This window comes from Malaclemys terrapin, chromosome 12 (genome assembly GCF_027887155.1).
Source record: "Malaclemys terrapin pileata isolate rMalTer1 chromosome 12, rMalTer1.hap1, whole genome shotgun sequence".
Taxonomy (NCBI): Eukaryota; Metazoa; Chordata; order Testudines; family Emydidae; genus Malaclemys; species Malaclemys terrapin.
The window spans coordinates 25,456,616-25,465,035 of NC_071516.1; the positions used below are offsets into that span (position 1 = coordinate 25,456,616).

At 48.8% G+C, this 8,420-nt stretch overlaps 1 protein-coding gene across 1 annotated transcript in view; it reads right to left on the reverse strand.

The window, feature by feature from the left end:
* Positions 1 to 8,193, reverse strand: part of L3MBTL1 (L3MBTL histone methyl-lysine binding protein 1) — a 55,093-nt gene extending 46,900 nt beyond the window's left edge. Inside the window, exon 1 of the mRNA XM_054044958.1 lies at positions 8,152 to 8,193. The gene's annotated coding sequence lies outside the window, so the exon portion shown is untranslated. The remainder of the gene's footprint in view (positions 1 to 8,151) is intronic.
* Between the last annotated feature and the right edge of the window lie 227 nt (positions 8,194 to 8,420).

The window sequence follows — 8,420 nt, forward strand, 5'->3', positions numbered from 1 at the left end:
CCACTTTAAAAATGTGAGTAGCAGCAATTATTTCAATGGGGTGACTCATGCGTAAAGTTAGACACCTACAAGTCACTTGCTGGTTCAAGGACTAAGCGTGCACGTGGCAGAGTTGTTTTTGTTCAGCGTTTCATAGCAAATAGCTCGATAATAAACCACACAATCCTCCACCCAAAAATAACTGAAGCACCCACATTTGGGCTGAAATCATAGAATCATAGGACTGGCAGGGACCTTGAGAGGTCATCTAGTCCAGTCCCCTGCACTCATGGCAGGTCTAAGTATTATCTAGACCATCCCTGACAGGTGTTTGACAGGCCTCATTGGCTTCAGCAGAGCCAGGATTTCACACTGCATGTGTTTAAACCAAGCCATATTAGATAAAACGTGTCCCCAAATAAGGCAGAAGATGTTTCCAAAACCAAAAGAGCTCTCCCATCTCCATCTCTAATTCAAGGGCCCCAGCTGACTTACATTTAGGTAACAATTTAAATAAACTTTTCTAGAGCCTCAGATAGGGTGTGAAGAGTGAAATATCAGGACACACTGGTGGAGGGGGGAGAGAAGCAGACAGACACACACACACAGGTGCACAGCCCCGACCGGAGCCAGATGCACACTGGTCCGCCTGGCCCTGTGCTACCAGCGTGCCCCTTCCTGTTGAGGGTGGGCCCATGCTGCGCCACACAGCTCCCCTGCCCAGCGCCCCCTGGATCCACTATGCCCAGAGCCCCCCTACAACCCTTCCACCACAAATGCACCGTGCTGTGCACACACACCCTGCCCAGCGCCCCCCTGCCCACAGCTGCCCAGCACCCCACACAGAACCCCCCACTCGCTAGTTTCCCAATACAGACAGATTTCCCCTCCCTCCCTTCCTTCCTCCCTCCCACTGCCCTTCCCCACAGCTCCACCACCACAACTACACAATGCCCCACACTGCGCAGTGCCCTGACTCACACAGATCTCCCCCACTGCCCAGCACCCCGCAACAGGCCCCCACTGTCTAGCACCCCAAAACACACAAACCTCCCCCACTGCCCAGTGCCCTCCACACCCTCACAGCTCAGCGCCCCACACACACACCTCCCAGACACTCACTCCATCACACCCTGCCCCCTTCCCTGGCCACACTAACCAGCCCTGCTGGGAGGTCTGAGGGTGAGAGCGGTGAGGGGAGTCTCCAGAGCGGGGCTTGCAGGCGCCAGCAGCACACAGAACCCCCCCACCCCCACCCTAAGAGCCAGAGGGACCTGCCGGGGCCGAGGTGGGAAGTCCTGGTGGTGCTCACCTGGGACGGCTCCTGTCCCGGGAAGCATCTGGCAGGCTAGTCACTCTGGCTCCTAGGGTCGCGGGGCAGGGTGGGTGTGGGGGCGGAGGGCTCTCTGCCCGCTCCTGGCGCCTGCAAGCCCTACCCCTGCAGCATGTGGCGCTCCTGCCGGCAAGCGGGCGCCAGGAGCTGCCCCAGGAAGCGGTGAGCGGTGGCGCCACGGCTGCGGTCCAGACGGTCCCCGATATTGGGACAAAGGGCGTCCCGACCAATGTAAGGTCGGGACGCGGGACACATCCCCTAAAATCAGGACTGTCCCGATAATATCAGGAGTACTTGTGGCACCTTAGAGACTAACAAATTTATTAGAGCATAAGCTTTCGTGGACTACAGCCCACTTCTTCGGATGCATAGAAGTGGGCTGTAGTCCACGAAAGCTTATGCTCTAATAAATTTGTTAGTCTCTAAGGTGCCACAAGTACTCCTGTTCTTCTTTTTGCGGATACAGACTAACACGGCTGTTACTCTGAAACCGATAATATCAGGATGTCTGGTCACCCTAGCCTCAGAGCAATGGGCATTTCTCCAAATCACCTTTAAAATAGCCCACTGAAGCCAACTGTTTTCAAATACAGGCACTCAGCCCCCTGCAGTGCTAACCCGGCAGCAGGAAGTACCTGCAAAAGTGGAAGTGACTCTAAAGAAATGTGAAAATGACTTTGAGTTTTACTCTCTAAACTGAAATAAATGCAGGAAGCAAACAAACAATTACAAATAAATTAGGTTTTCAAAATTCTTCCCCATTTAGTAACATAAGGACTGGAATTATTAGCGCCATTGGTCACAGTATTGTTTACAAACACACGGTTTTCACAGGGACCGTGACTTTTAATCTCAAAGACTAACACATTTCTCATGACGGATGTTTGTTTGTTTGAGGTGGAAAGTGGCATTCTGAGGAAGGCGGCAGGGCCAGTGGGAACAGCAAGAGGCTTACAGAGGAACGCAAGTGACAACAGAAAGACCCAACCCCATAGAAACACTTACTTTAGTATAATGCTCACTGCTGTTACTCCAATACTCCGCATGGTGTGAAGCCAACAGGACTGTCTGTTCCTGCGAGCAGCTGTGCAATCAGGCCTTTAGGGAACCCATCATGTGTATTAGTCAGGACTAGTGATTCCAAAGGAACTACTTGTGGGTGGCTGGATTGGGGGGAGGGGGAGGATCCTGCTTTCACTGAAGCCAGTGGCAAAACATAAATTAAATGGGTGCAGGATTGGGCCCTAAACCCTTGATTATTATAGAAGTTCCACTTTGATTCAGTACTATTAACCATGATGCGTTGTTGTTACTAAGCTCATTGAGCTGAGGGGATGCGACATATTATAGGCGATTATTTTGCACTGTATTTCTCTGAGGTTTGCACTATAAGATGCACAGAAAATGGAAGGTCTTTTGTTTTTGTTTTTAAACTTTCCACATCATTGCTAAAGCTTTGCACAGAACAGGCAGGGTTTTCAAAAACATGGATTCTTTGTTTCTGACGATCCTACATACAGCACATGCAGGGAGTGCATGAACTCTGGCTCTTTGGATCACACAGGTGGCATTTGCTTTCCCCTCAGGTCAGCCATGGATTTGCTGACCCCACATAGCCCCCATGAAGATTAGAGCTCCCCCAATTGGTACTGAGTGTTTGTCCTCCAAATGTTGTGGGAAAGCACAGACAATCTGACAGACAAACAGAAAGCCAATCCAGGAAGAACCACCAGAATAACAATTAGCACTACACCTCTTAAATCATGGGACTAATGTAAACTACAGGTACTCCTATCTTGACCACTCAAGAGACCAAGAAACCATGGTTGGTGGAATGAGGAAACCTGCTAAGGAACCAGCGTTGGGCCTGATGTTACCATAAGAGTGAGTGAAAGATAGGGGGAAAAATTTCCATGAAAGTTTTCACCTCCAAAGGTTTCCATTTTTCATTAAAAAAAAAAAAAAAGTTGAAATAAATTTTCCACTGAGCTTTAGTTACTCCAGTACCTTGGCCAATTGCTAGCTGCAGGGTTCTCCCAGTAAATATCTGTATTGTTGATACACGGACTGGCCCAAATTCTGTCATAATTCACACACCCCCAGCCACAGTGAAGTCTGGGGAAAATTTGCAATGTACAAATGTATCCATGAAATGTCTTGTTGCTTAGAGCCTTGGGGAGGACGAAGTGAAATAGCCAACCCAGGAGAACAGCAAGTACCGAAGTGCTTTGTGGAAGTGCTAGAAGCAGCCATTTTGCTGAGAAGAAATGCTACTTATGACCCAGCCTGAGACCAAAAATTAATTTCCAATTGGGGTTAATAGTGAATCATCAGGAATAAAGCTCTGCAGAAAGTGTGAACTCTTTGTATAGCTACCACAGTGTCACAGGCATGCCTGCACCCGTTGTGCCCCCTACTGGCCAAGTGGGGCACTGCAGGTACACCTTACCCTAATTTCCTCCTACTAGGTGGGCCCCCTCAACCCCATACAGGTGGGAGCTGGTGGCACGGCTTAGCCCCAGCTAAAAAGTAACCCCTTCCAGGATAACAAGAGTCCTGTTCAGCCCTCTGGGCTCCCTTTACGCCTCTCTACCCTGGGACAGAGTGCTGACCCCCGGTTGCTTCCATCATCCACTTCCTCTGCATCTTCCAGGTCCTGCTTCTGGGCATGACCCAGGTACCCATCTTGCTCCCTGTGGTTCCTCCTGCTAACTTCTCTGCCCTTTGATGAGGCCCAGGTATTTATCCATCTGCCACCTGACCCCAGTTTGTCCTGCCCCCTTAGGCCAGGAGGCAGCTAATTATGGCTGATTGAACAAGCTGGCTAGCCCAAGGCCTCCTCACCCTTGAAGACACAGGCTACCCGGTCCGACAGGGCTATTGCCAGCCCCACACTTTCAAACAAATCAAGAATCTGGCTGCAAAAAAATGATAAGATTGTCTTAGAAATCATGAGGTTTCTTTTCATTTGCCTCCTGATTCCTGAGTCTTGAGGGTGCTCTTTGGTGACATTTTACTCCATAACCATGAGGGCTAGAACCCGCCATTGTTTTAAATGGAAGCTGAGATTATCACATAATCAGTTGCCTCCAGGAGCTGGGGCTTTATGAAAAGCACCAAACAGCATGAGATTCATGATAAAATTGCAAGGATTGGCAACACATGGTTGTTGAGATGGAGCTGGTTAGGAGCTGGTTCACGGTAACTTCCACCGTTTTCCTGCACTGCCACGGCCAGATTGCTGAGGAACAGGGTCCACTCACAAAAATGCACCAGCAGTTGCAGATCCTGCAGCTTCGTATACAAACTGGCAGCTTAGACCTTGAGACACCCCTTTGCATACGCAGATGCCCAATGGCAGTAATTGCATGGTTGTGTGTAATCATGCGAGTGCAGGTGGATCTCTGGCTTCTCTCTGCCCTATCAAATCTGGCCCTGAGTTTCACAAGTGTGGAATTTACTTCCTCTTTGGATCAGACATGGATTTGCTAATCTTGGGGCTCCCACCAAACCCCCTCTGTTTTCCCCAGGCTTTTAGGGAAGGGGAGGGCTGGAGTGTGTTGGGTTTATTTCTGTCGTCCTCGTTATATTTACATCTCAAAGTACTGGACTGTTATTTGCATTGTATATTTTAAATGTATCTAATGGCGGGCCAGAGCACAGGACCCTGTGGAAGACAGACAGGCAGAAAGACGGCTACCTTCAGCACTAGCTTCAGAAGTGCCACTAATGAAACAAATGCATGAACAAAACAAACAAATCCAGTAAATTCTGGGTCAGAAACATTTCTTACCCAGTGGACTTCCTAGCACGACATCTCTGGAAGGGAATTTGGCATCACGGCTTGAACTCAGACTTGTAGCTCTATAGACACAAACTTCTGTACCGTCTGAGCTAAAAGACCCGGCTATGCTAGCTGTAGCAGACTCAATGTGGGTAAGCCACTAACAGGGACAGAGCGCCATGCTGAGCTAGCCTGGGTTACTTCTACATACTCATGAGCTGTGCAAACTGTGGGTTAAGTTTTTAGTGTAACTGATGTAATATTCCAGTGGGTCACCCTGGCCTACTGATCTGGGGTATCCTACAGGGGCACACCCCAGCTTATGAACATCAACAACTCTGTTTTTTACTTTTTAATTGATCTCACCTCTGCCAAGATGCTCACTGTTTGGGGGAATTCTTAACATCCCAGTGCAGGCTGCATGACACAGACAGGGCTGCTGTTTGGCTCATGTGTTTTTCTGACAACAAGCTCATCCACTTGCAATAAGAGTCACTTTAGGGACTGGTCTAAAAGTTGGTTGTAGGGGAGCTCACTGCTACTGCAGTCTCAGCATCTCCCTGCAGGAGTTGCTGTATGGAGCAGGGCAGGAGTACTGGTTGTGAGTAAGCTTGCAGCTACTCCAGATTCAGCCTCTGCCAGCAGGAGGCGCTGTAGCACACAGCACAGGTCACAGTCATTCTGCAGGGTACTTTGCCAAAAAAGTACACATTCCACTGACATGGAATTAAAACATACACCTACTCACTGGGTAGATGCATCAAAGGGGATGGGAAACACGGTCCACAAATATTCCAAAAAATGTTCACATTTTCCAGGGTTCACCCATTATTTTTCTATTAAACAGCTGAGAAATAAATCCAAATTCTGCCCTAAAATCACGGCCCCTTTTCCTGCAGCCTGGGCTATGCCTTCGCAGGATGGATGAAGATGAAGGCTGAACTGGTTTCCTGGATTCCGCGTGGCACTTGTTGTGTCACTTGGACTGTGCAGTGCCACGGCGTTCAAGCACCGTACAGTGGGGTTTCACACAAGATTTGAAAACCGCCAGTAAAGAGGAAAATGGCAACGCTGTACAGCAGCACTGGAGGGACTCTTTGGCCACTCCTGCCTCAGAGCATCCCTGAGGAATCACTACAGGGGCACAGGACACAGGGAAGCTCCCGTTCTGGCCTCTCCCAGCAGCAGTGACTGAAGGGAACAATGCAGGAAGGCAAAGTGTATTGGTTCTCCAGTTCCAGCGTCTTCCTGCAGGAGTCACTATTTGGAATAAGGCAGGAGCATCAATTGACTGTGCAAACTACTACTCCCGTGGTCCCAAAACCCACAACAGAAGTCACCATAGGGAATTGGGGAGAAGCAAGGAGCCCACAATTTCATAGACCCCCCAGCCTCTCCCAGCAGGAGTCACTGTGAGGAACAGTTTGGATACCTGGCAGACTTACATTGCCCATATAACCACAGGAGGAAATGGTGCAGGAGCACTCCCATAACAAACAATACACCCTGACATATGCTTTTTTTTTTTTTTAATGCACTTGTATCATATCCCCCCCATGCTTGGTGTAATGGTTTGTGCAAGAAAAAATACCTTTATTACACATAAATGTCAGTCATAAAATGGTCCAAAGCAAGCTCTATACTCCACCTTCTGATTTACTAGGGGCTCCATGTCTGATATTTTATAATAATAGTTGTGTGATCCACTGTGAAGCACATCTCTGACTCTGTTCTAATCTAGGCTCACTCCTTCAGAAGGAAGGGCTCTCCATTTATTCACAGCAAATGTCTAGCCCACCAGAATCTTCAGTACATACACAGACATATTTCCCCCCCTGCCTTTCACAAATATATAGCCTGCCAGGCACACATTTCCAAGGATGCTAGCACACCAGCCTTTCACCCCGCCCCTCTCCTGCCAGCCAGCTGAGAATCAAAATGTGAGCAAGTGCAACAATCTTTTTACACACTGAACCTGTCCCTCCATATTAACGGCACTTAGACAAAATACCAAGTTGGGGGGTGGGGACCAAAAATGTTATGAATCCTCTGCTACAACAGGGGAGAAAAAAATCCAAGTCTGACTGCCCAGAACTGACCTTTCCCACTCTTGAAAGAGCTTATAGTAACACACCTCCTTCCCAATAAACAACCTTGGGACCTTTCATGAAGGACCTACACACGCTGCTGCTGATCTAGTGCCTGGATGCAGCCACATGCCACCTGATTTGCAGAGTTGTTCCTAGAGAATCTTCACTTCAAGAATCTCCATCAAAAAATAAACAAGGGGGGGTCATTCCTTGCCCCCTCCCCCGTTGCTCAGCCTGGTGCTCTCAGCCTTGCCTGCATTTGCCCCCACATCTAGGCTCTTGGGCTAGCACCAGGGCTGCCCATCAGCCCTTCATTCCGAAAAGCCTTTAATATTTTTTTAAACATCAAAATGGCGGAATTCCCTCTCTCTCTTTTAAAAAAAAATTCTCTTGCACAAACAGAAATTCCTCTAATTTGGGGAGTGAAAATTGCACGAAGGAGAAAGTTTGCAAAAATGACCCATTTTCTCCCCTCCGAGCTCATCGCAAACCTTCCCCTGTCCTCTCTCCCTCCCCCTCCTGCCTCGCTTCCTTTCAAAAACTCTTCAACTCATTCGCCTATTTTGGGGGGAGGGAAGGGGGCTAAAGAGAGAAACCCTCCCTCAGTTTAAACATGGAATAGAAAAAGCATCCCGGGGTTGCAAGCACTTGCATTGTCCCTGCCAACCCCCCTTTGCCTCCTGATTTCCTCTGCTCTTCAGTTGTTCTATTGCTCTGCCCATTGCAAAGGGAAAAATAAAATAAAAATCTAGAGAATTTGGTTCCCAGAAGCTACAGTACCAAAAAATAAACCAAAAGGCTGGTAAGAAGAGCTAGTTGCAAAGGCAGGCAAGTGCAATTTTCAAAGCAATGCGTTGCATGCAAACCGGGCGCACAGGTGGGCAGCGCACGGCGCAGACCCTTTCCGGGGTGCATTTTGATGATTTAAAGAGGTTTATAAATTACTTTCTTATCTGATTCCTTACCTACAATAATCAGCCTGTGGTCACTGAATGCTGAGCCTGCGGGAACCTGGGCTGCTGCGCGCCTGCGCACACGGGGGGGCGGGGCCGCCTGCCCTGCAGAAATGCACTGGCTAAGAAATTGACAAGCAAAGCATATTTAATATACAGCGAGCGAGCGAGAGCGGGGTGGGCTGGGGGGAGGGAGACGTGTGTTATCCACGCTGCAATCCCCGTTTTATATAAATATATAATTAAACCAGCTATTAACCCCTCCGAGGCTGCTGTGCAGC